This window comes from Capsicum annuum, chromosome 12 (assembly GCF_002878395.1).
Source record: "Capsicum annuum cultivar UCD-10X-F1 chromosome 12, UCD10Xv1.1, whole genome shotgun sequence".
NCBI classification, from domain to species: Eukaryota; Viridiplantae; Streptophyta; class Magnoliopsida; order Solanales; family Solanaceae; genus Capsicum; species Capsicum annuum.
The window spans coordinates 203,912,620-203,923,429 of record NC_061122.1 but is presented as its reverse complement, the minus strand read 5'-3'; the positions used below and the strand labels follow the sequence as shown (position 1 = coordinate 203,923,429).

General features: G+C 32.1%; 1 pseudogene; it reads left to right on the top strand.

Annotated features, from left to right (window-relative positions):
• The first annotated feature begins 4,301 nt into the window (after window positions 1–4,301).
• LOC124889355 lies at window positions 4,302–5,263 on the top strand (annotated as a pseudogene).
• Window positions 5,264–10,810: the final 5,547 nt, after the last annotated feature.

Here is a 10,810-nt window from a genome sequence, read left to right as displayed (position 1 = left end):
ATTCCAACTCCCAATCAAATCTAACAGTGTGAGGAAGTTGAAGTTAAATATTTGACATAAAGGAATGTTATTATTTGGAGAGTATATGATTGAGGTTAGCAGATTAATCTTTGGCTTAAGTCATCGCCATACGCCTAAAGTTGTCCCGAAAATTCACTTAAACCCCTCAACTAAGACCTGTACCTATCAGGCCCCTTAAGTACTAAAATTGGTATCTTTCTGGCACAAAATGCTGATTTGGCAAGGAGAGTGTGTTACACTCTCCTTAGGCGCGTGAATAGCGTCTCAAATGGTGTTTTTTTTTTTTTAAAAAAAAAATTTAAAATCACATTTCAATTTATTTAATACAATAACAAATTTTAATTAAAAAGAAAAAAAGAAAAAACAGCCCCTCTCCCCCCAGCCCCCGCCATCTTCTTCATCTCTATTTTTTTTTTTTTAAATTCTTAATAATCTTGTTAATATACTTAATAATTTTTAATTTAAAAAAGAAAAGAAAAGCAGTGGAAGCCATGATCTTTAGCATATTAATACATTTCTCTTATTTCTACGGAGTAAATTTGATTTCGACGAAACTCCATTCTTTCCACCTAACTTGATATTATTAAAGAATTTAAATTTTAAGGAACCCACAAGACAAGAAAAAGAAAAATAACAATAAATATGAATTAGATTGGTAAAGAAATAAGATTTCTAAAAAAATGTTGATTTTTTTTTTTTTAAGAAATGGAGAAAAAGATGATAAGAGGAGGGCGGGGGTCGGGTTGGAGGGGAAGGTAGTAGAAAACGTTTTTTGATTATCTTCACTCTCTCAAATCAGATATAAAAAAAATAAAAAATTAGAAGATGAAAAAGAAAATGACAAGAAAATGGAGAAAAGATGAAAGAGTAGGTGGGGTGGGGGGTTGAAGGGGACCAATTTTTATTTTTATTTTAAAAAAAATTTTATAATTATTTTTTAATAATTATTGGATCCATAATGCCACGTATCAGCTTCCACTTAGCCTTTTTGCCACATTATCGCATGTGTATTACACATACTTGGACTTTTAACTGATTGGGCAAAAAATGTCTGATTGAATCAAAATTTGGGTAGATCAGGAGCGTGATAGTTACAGATCTTAGTTGAGGAGTCTAAGTGAATTTTTGAAACTGAACCATTAATCTTTTTGTTAACATTATTATTATGGGTTTGGTAAGCCTATTATTACTTGTTTGAAGCTCTTAAGGGACCTGAAAGTCAACTTAGACATTTCAAGAATATTTTAGTGGTCCTCAATGTTGTATCACCAAATTTTAGATAAGAAGATGTTCTATGAAAACGACGTTAATGGGTTAATTAGTTTGCTATTAATAGTCACATATATAATATTCTCTCCGTTTAAAAAAGAATGATCTATTTGTTTTAGTTCGTTTCAAAAAAATGATTCAGTTTTTAAATTTTAACTTTTCACTTGACATATTTAAGACAATAAGATTGAAGGATATTTTAATACATTTGATACAACTTTAATTTAGCACCACAACAATTAAAAGTTTTTTTCACTTTCTAAAATTTCGTGCTAACTCAAACTAGGTCTTTACTTTTTTAAAACGAAGGGAGTATAATAAAAGTTTCAATAATAACTAGTGGGTCAAATTTCAACAAAGGTAAAAAATATTAGGTGATTCTTCTCATCTGTTTTAGTTTGGGTGGTCAAAATTACGTGGTATCTATTGATGGTGAATAGTGATAAGTATTCTGTGAAATAAATTGAAGTATGCGAAAATTGACTCGAACATCACAATTATATAAAATCGTGTAATAATAATAACAACAACAACTCGTTTGTTTTATCTATAACAGTTATGATAAGACACATCATCTGACAGAACGTTAAGAAGACTGTCACTGCTTTTGATTTTAAGCCAACCGTAGACACTAGTGTCTTTGTATAAGTGTAGTCACTAAAGTCTTAATTATAGAAATAAAATGCGAGTATAGAGATGGGTATTTGTGTGTGTGAACGGGTTGGTGCATGTGAAGCAGTCAAACGGTAATGAGTAGAGATTTAAATTCTGTGCGAAACTAAAATCCAATAGGAGAGCTGCAAGTTCATATTTGAACCCGCAATTGAGCAACAGATATTAGTGGTGAAACTATGATCATTGTTATCATGAATAAGCCCTTCCGCCCCCGCCCCCGCCCCCGTCCCGGCCCCATTGGGATCGAAGAATAAATCCTTTTCAATAAGGAAATTTTTACCATCAAGAAGATATTTTTGAAATAAGATGAAATTATAGTAAAATTCAGATAAAATAAAAAATTCAGGCAAAGCGTATCACCATGTCTTTTTTTAACGGATTGAAGGGCTTCATCCATGTTAAGCCTATGTTATCTTTGATTAAAGCCTATAGTATTCATTTTTTTTTTTTTAATTCCTTCATAGGAATTCTCACTTTATTTGTTTTTTTTGCTTTTTTGGCAATTCAAAACTAATATAAGTGAAAACGTCATCACTAGAATGGATCACACAAATGTGAGTTTGCATTGACTGCCCCTGACCCTTGGAAAGGTCACCAAAATGTCAAGACTATTATTGTTTAATGGATTTTTTCAAATTTGCTTTAGTGCTGATGGTGGGGATCAAACATATCCTTTTTATTTGACCTGAATTAAGTCATAAGAACGTCATAAATTTTGTTGAAGGAAATAACCAGTAATTTCTCCGTTTAAAAAAGAATGACTTACTTTTAACTTGACATAGAATTTAAGAAAATAAAGAAAACTTTTGAATTTTGTGGCCTTGAATTAAAATTGTGTTAAATGTACCAAAATGCCCTTTAATCTTGTGGTCCTAAACATGCCATGTGGAAAGTTGAAATTAAAGTATTGCCAAACAAAAAAAGAGGTCATTCTTTCTGAAACGGACTAAAAAGGAAAGTATGTTATTCTTTGAGGTTATTCTTATTGAAACGGACTAAAAGGGAAAGTAGGTTATTCCTTTTACGGAAAAGGTTCAAAAATACCCCTGAACTATCTAAAATGGATAAAAAATGCTCCTCGTTATTTTTTTGGCTAAAAAATACCCCTCTGTTAAATATTTGGCTAAAAAATACCCTTCTCCCTAACAGAATTCCACCAAGCATGCCACGTAGGCAAAAAAAGGCCACGTGGCCATGCCACATCACCATCCACGTGTGCAATTTATTTTTAATTTACACAATTTAATTTATTATATGACCCAACCCAAAATAAAAAGGGACCCAACCCTAAGTGAAAAAACAAATGATAAAGAATCAGGTCTTTTTCTTTTACTTAATCTTCTCTCTCCTAAAAGAAAACTAGTTCACTGCTGCTTGCATTCAATCGAAAGGGGAAAGATCCATTGTCTCAATTTTAGGTTCACTATGGCTGGTTATGGTATAAATTGTTTATTGGATTCGAAAAATCTTTGGTGGTGACTCGAGCTTCATTTGTGAGTTCTTTCCCCTTTCAAAATTTTGCTATTAGGTTATAATTTTTTGAAGTTTGGGTTGAAAATTTGACACCAATTTTGTGTTTGGTTAAAGTAAGTACATTAGGAGTAACTAGTGAAGGGTATGATTGACAGTGATTTGAGTATTGTTATTAAACTAATTCTTGTTGTCTAGAGTGACTAATGAGAAACATAATACATTGAATATTACTGTTTCATGTAAAGGTTGTTCTGCCATTCTTCAAAACTTAAAAATTTAGTAGGAGGGCCAAGTCGCATTTGTAAAATGCTGTGCATTCAGGTGAAGAGTACCTTGCCATTTATATTTTCTATTTTTGAAGTATAATGGTCATAGGGGAGAGTGGCATATAGACTTTTGTTCTTGTATAGGTGTGTCCATGCATCTATCACTATTTAAAACCTAAAGGGCTTCTAAGTTGTCAAACTTCAGCTCTTAAGTGAAAGTTTTATACCTACAAGATATTGCTACTAACAATGCCTTTTTTCTTTTCAATTGTCTTTTTGTTAGTTTGGCAGAGAGAACAAGATTTCCTGAAGGAGAGATTCAGACATTCATGTCCGTGGATGTTGATCGAGATGTGAACCTGTGTAATAGTTTTCATGATAAGTGGAGGTTAGTATTTACTATCCCAAGAAAGATCACGTAGGTGAATAGAACTTTTTTTTCCTTTCTAATCATCTTCACTGGTGAGACAAAAAATGAACATCTGGGGGTTGTATGAAGTCTAGGCTGTCAAGGTTCCGAGAATGCTTGTCTTTCCTTAAAAGACATAATATATGAAAACTCTTTGTAAAAAGTTGGCATGGCTTGCAAAATTTGAGTACGAATTAATGTATTATTAGTAGGTGACTGTACACAATATTGTAGTCTAAACTTTTGATATTGTGCTATTTACTCACTATGGCTTATACTTCATTCAATTTAAATTTGTTATGATGGGTTCATATTTGATTTTGATGAATTTTTTAACATTTGTTATTTGTGTGCCATTGTTTCTTAGTCTTTAAGCATATTCACAACTATATATTCATGTATTTTCTTTGATGATGCCACTATTGTGACCATAATATAGGTTATCTTTTGGGATAAATAGTGATGAATTGTTGCTAAAAGAGATTTCTCCTGCTCTGCAGGAACTAAAAACAACACCACGATATGAATTCGGTACACCAAATTTTTCTATAACCACTAATGATTTCATATGCCTTTGGTCGGTCTTTACCTGATAGTAGTAGCATATAATACGGAAGTAGAAAACAAGTTTTATCAGCAAATTATAAAGTGCACTACATTTTCTCTTATTTATATCAGCAAATTAAACACTACTATCATTTTCTCTCTGATTCGAAGCTTCTTCGGTGGTCGTAGGAGCAACATCTTTGACCCATTCTTCCTCGACTTATCTGATCCATTGAAGGCTTCCCTATTTCAAGAAAGATGAAGTGAAAGCTGAAATTGAAGAAGGATTTTATAGATAACTGGTGAGAGGAGCATAGAATAAGAGGAGAAGAATGTTCAGTGGCACCGTATGAAAAGAAGCAGTGGGAAGTTTTTAAGGAGATTTAGACTGCTGGATAATACGAAAATAGGGGAAATTAAGGCAACTATAAAGAATGGATTGCTCACTGTAACTGTTCCAAAAGACGAGGAGAAGAAACCTGACGTGAAGGCGATTGACATCTTTGGTTAAACAAGGGCATGTAGATCAACTGTTGTTTTGTTGAAAGTCCTTTGTCAATTATATTTTTGGTAATCTGAATTATGCGTCTGTAATTGTCTGAGTTGTGGGTCTTATCTTTGCAGTTGTAAGCAAGAAAATGTTGTGAGTTTGATTAATGAATAATTTTCTTTTAAAATTTATTTAGAGTTGTTTCTCTTATCCTTTTTTTCGTTCCCTTAAATTAATTGGTTAAACTTTTGTAGCGTTGCATTACGTGATATATAATCTGTTTAGAAGAAATGGCTCATTACCAATTACAACATACCTGCATTAATGCATATCTGTCATTAGCCAAACTGCATAACTCTTTGCAAATGAGTAGTATAAATAAATCTATTGCTGATGTAACAACAACCAGAATAACAACAACCACCAAAACAAAAATACCAGTCAAACCAGAATTTCTGCACTCATTTAATAATCCAATACAGCCACCAAAACAGTTGGAAGAAATATCAAAAAATAGTCACCAAAATAGCACAAAATCTGCACACTAATGTTTTGAACCCAAATTCAGTCAAAATAAACAAAAATTCAGTCAAAATAAACACAGATACACTTTAATGTTTTGCATCAACTTTAACCAAAAATTAAATAAATGCATTCAATGCATAGAACTAGTCCGAACATATTAAATTTGGGTTCTCCCATTAGCCTTTTTAGCCTTCAACTTTCCCAGCTTCATCTCTCTTGCATTTTTCAAGTGATTGCTAGTGATAGCTTTTTTTCCTTTCCAAGTAAGCTTAGAAGGTGAATAAGGCAAATTCGTCGGCTCACTTACTCCAACAAAATCTCCTCTAAAACCTATCAATCTGCTACCAGAAGTAGCTGAAATTCTGAGAGTTTGCCTTACCACATACCTTGTAGCTTCAGGAACAATTTTAGGCCTTAAATCTGGATCACTTTCGGGTTCACTAGCAGGACCAAATGGTTCATACTGTTGGTCCTCTCTTTATTGTGTTGGTTGAGGAGCTGAGCTATTAATTTCATACACATCATCTTGAACTTCTTCTTCTTCTTCTTCAATTCTACCATTTCTTCTCTTCAATCTTACCCCTTGTTCATCTTTAGCAAACTAAATTGAAATGCATAAAATTAGTTCATGTAAACATTCATAAAATTATTCATTTATATAGATAGGCACAAGGGTAATACCTTGCATGCCTTTGGATTATGTGTTACTGAACCACACTTACTACAAGTCATTTTAGTTCCCTTTCTTGTGTGAGCACATTCTTCTGCTCTTTTAATTGCTGCATTTTTTTCTCTTGTTCTTTTGAATTTTGGTCTCCCAACAGTTTTCACTAAAACTGGTGAATCCATTACATGTTCTGGCAAAATCTTCCAAAAGTTTTCACCTCTTACAGGTAACAACTTGACCTTGTATGTATTTAAGTAAGCTTCCTTACTATACCTCACACTTATCTTTTTTTTCATAAGATCAGGTTTCATTTTGTTATACTCCATAGCCTTGATGGCATGAGGGCATGGAATTCCAGTCAGCTGCCAAGACCTACAAGTGCATTTTTTGTCCACCAAGTTCACTATGTGCCTATCTTCACTTTCAAATACTTCATATCCAGTATCACCATTGAAGTTAATTGTACAAAATTGAGCAATCTTCTATTTGGCAGTGAACAATTCCATGCACTTAGGACTAAAATCTTCCTTCCATTTGCTTACCTCAATTTCCTTCTCTCTCAATCAATTCATTATCTTGACTCTTATTTTTTCAAGCATCTGTAAGATTGGCTTTCCCCTTGATTCCAATATCCAAGAGTTGAAGGACTCCGTAAAATTATTATCCACCATATGATTTTTGCAAACAGTGTCCATATATGCCTTGCACCATCTCACTGGATTGTATTTTAACAAGTCTTTGACAGCTTCCTCTGATAATGCTCCAAGTGCACTTAACTGGTCCTTGAAATCTTCTTCATAGGTACTCCAAGCAGCCCACCAAAGCAGTTTCTTCATCTCTCCTGACCTAAATCTCTGCGTCCAGTTGGCCTCAACATGCCTAACACAATATCTATAAAACACAAAAGTGAATGTTTAGCCAAAAAAAATACAAAGCGAAAAATATTACAGCTTCTTAAAGTACCTGTGGTGGGCTAAAGGAAGGACATTTTTCACTGCATCTACCAGCCCCTGATCATGGGACACAAATAAATATTCAGTTACATAAAAAATATAAGTGGACAGATAGAAATAAATTAAAATTTAACTAAAATTTACCTTCTGCATGTCAGACATGAAAGTGACACTTTCTTCATTTTTCAGATTCAATGACTTCTCTAGCAATTGTAGAAACCATGTCCAAGTCCTTGATGTTTCCTTATCAACTACTACCCATGCCAACGGATAGAAGCAGTTATCACAATCTTGTCCAATAGCCACAAGTAGTTGTCCCTTGTAATGGCCTTTCAAAAAGGTCCCATCTAGTCCAATAAAAGGTCTCAATCCTTCTTCCCATCCCAACTTTAGTGCATTGAAGCATATGTACATTCTAAGAAACTTTCTTTTCCCTTGTTCCAATCCATCCTTTGATAAGTTAATCACTACATCACTGCCCGGATTACTCAATCTAATCTCATTTGCATAAGTCTCTAACTTGTTGTACTCATCTAAGAGGCTTCCTTCCATTTTTTGAAGTACCATCCTCTTGGCCCTTTTCAACATTGAGGGATTAGCATTCAAATTAAATTGATCATCCAAGTCTTGTCTCATATCCTTGATTTTGAACTTAGGATTATTCTGCACTTTACCCTTGAAATATTGGGATAAAGAAGATGTGGTGGCTCTAGGATTTGTAAATGCATCCTCACAAGTGTGCTTTCCAATTAACGTTTTAACCTTAAATCCTGAACCCTTACCATCTAGTGAAACTAAAATGACAAATAGACAACCATCCTCACATATATACCTCAGTTTTGTTTTGTCACTTTGCTTCACTCTAAGTGGTTTCTTATTGGCCAAGGCATAGAGATCCACAACTCTTTTAGCCTCTTTCTTGTCCTTAAAGGTCATTGAAAGATGAAGTTCTTTGTAATGATCAAGTTTGGCATTCACTTTCCTATTCTGTTGCATCTTTATGGTTTCTAACTCCTCAAAGTTATACTCCTCATAATTTGACTCACCATTATCAGTGGAATCAGTTTCCGATTAAGCATCAATACCATATTCACACTCAAAGATGTGTTTTTCAGGATGACAGACTAAAGTTGGAGCAGAAACAGATACTTCAAAATCATCAATAGCAAAAAAATGAATGACTTTGAAGTTTTCATTTAGGAGTCAATAAAAAAATCTTTCATATTTAGTTGTCTAAAAAAAATACATAAATCATACTACAGAGCGACATCATAAAAGTAAAATTTTAAATTTGTTTACTGGTAAACATAAATAAAGTGTTTACTGGTGAACTTCAAAACTTAAAAAACAACAAAACATAGAGGACCACATATTTATTACCCTTAAAATTAAAAATATAGAAAAAGAAAGCTCTCAACTAGCAACAAATAATAAAATACGAAAAAGGAACATTGCGATCACACAAATAGCTTGATACAAGACATACGTAATCAGATTTAGATAATATAAAACAAACTCATATAATCTCAAATCAGTAAAGTAAATAGTATAGGGAATTTATACCATAAGAAGCCATGAGAAACCTTAGAATATCACAAATGAAGCTCGAGTCACCACCAAAGATTTTCAAATCCAATAAACAATTTATACCATAACCAGCCGTAGTGAACCTAAAATTGAGACAATAGATCTTTCCCCTTTCGATTGAATGCAAGCAGCAGTGAACCCGAGAAGTATTTTTCTTTCAGGAGAGAGAAGATTAACTGAAAGAGAAAGACCCGATTCTTTATCATTTCTTTTTTCACTTCGGGTCGGGTCCCTTTTTATTTTGGGTTGGGTCATATAATAAATTAAATTGTGTAAATTAAAAATAAATTGCACACGTGGATAGTGATGTGGCATGGCCACGTGGCCTTTTTTGCCTACGTGGTATGCTTGGTGGAATTCTGTTAGGGAGAAGGGTATTTTTGAGCCAAATATTTAACAGAGGGGTATTTTTGAGTCAAAAAACTAACGAGGGGTATTTTGATCCATTTTAGATAGTTCAGGGGTATTTTTGAACCTTTTTCGTTCTTTTTATAACGGAGGGAGTACTTAGTTATCATTTAATAGGCTGATTAAAGAAACAATTCTACACCAACATGATTTTCCTATTCAACATAGGTAATTTAAGCTTGCAAGGTAGGGCTGTTAAGTAGGCCAGGCCGGGTCAACTCGGAATCGGCCCGTCGAGTTTATTCGGTTTGTAAGCCGGTCCAGATTCGAGCCTGGTTAAATGGGCCAATCCGATTTTGGACCCAACGGTAATTTTTTTAAAAACAACCCTGAACTGGCCCACTTAACCTAATCCGGTCAAAATTGATCCAAAATCCGATCACAATCGGTCAAAAAAAAATAATTAAAAGTTTTTTCTCCAATATACACTATATATACCCACCTATGTACATTTTAAATACGTTAAACAATATATATACACAATATATATATATATATATATATATATATATATATATAATATAGTACATTAGAATTTAAAAAACATGTACACAATGACACATGTAATCGCGTATACGATGATACGTTAGTTATATATATACTACTCTAAATAATACATATGTTACAAGATATATACTACAATATAATGATATATATACTAATTTATAAAATATATACACATGTATACATTTAATATATACTACTTTATAATCTATAGAAGATATATACACATATATACGTACCATTCAAGATATATGTACTACTTTAAATAAAACATATACTACAATATATATACTACAATATACACACACACACATACTAAATGTATAGTTATATACTAATTTATAAAATATATACACGTGTATACGTTAAATATATACTGCTTTAGAGCCTATAGAAGATATATACACATATATACGTACCATTCAATATATATGTACTACTTTAAATAAAATATGCTACAATATGTATACTACAATATACTGATATATATACTAATTTATAAAATAAATACACATGTATACGTTAAATATACACTACTTTACAGTCTATAGAAGATATATACACATATATAGGTACCATTCAATATATATGTACTACTTTAAATAAAATATACTACAATATATATACTACAAATACACACACACACACACACACTATATCTAGTTATATACTAATTTATAAAACATATACACATGTTACATTAATTATATACTACTTTAGAGTCTATATTCTATATATACACATATATACGTACAATTCAATATGTGTACTACTTTAAAAAATATGCTACAAGATATATACTAAAATATAATGACATATATACTAATTTATAAAACATATACACATGTATACGTTAAATATATACTACTTTAGAGTCTATAGAAGATATATATACACATATATACGTACCATTCAATATATACGTACTAATTTAAATAAAATATACTACAATATATACACATACTATATATATAGTTATATACTAATTTATAAAACATATACATGTGTATATGTTTT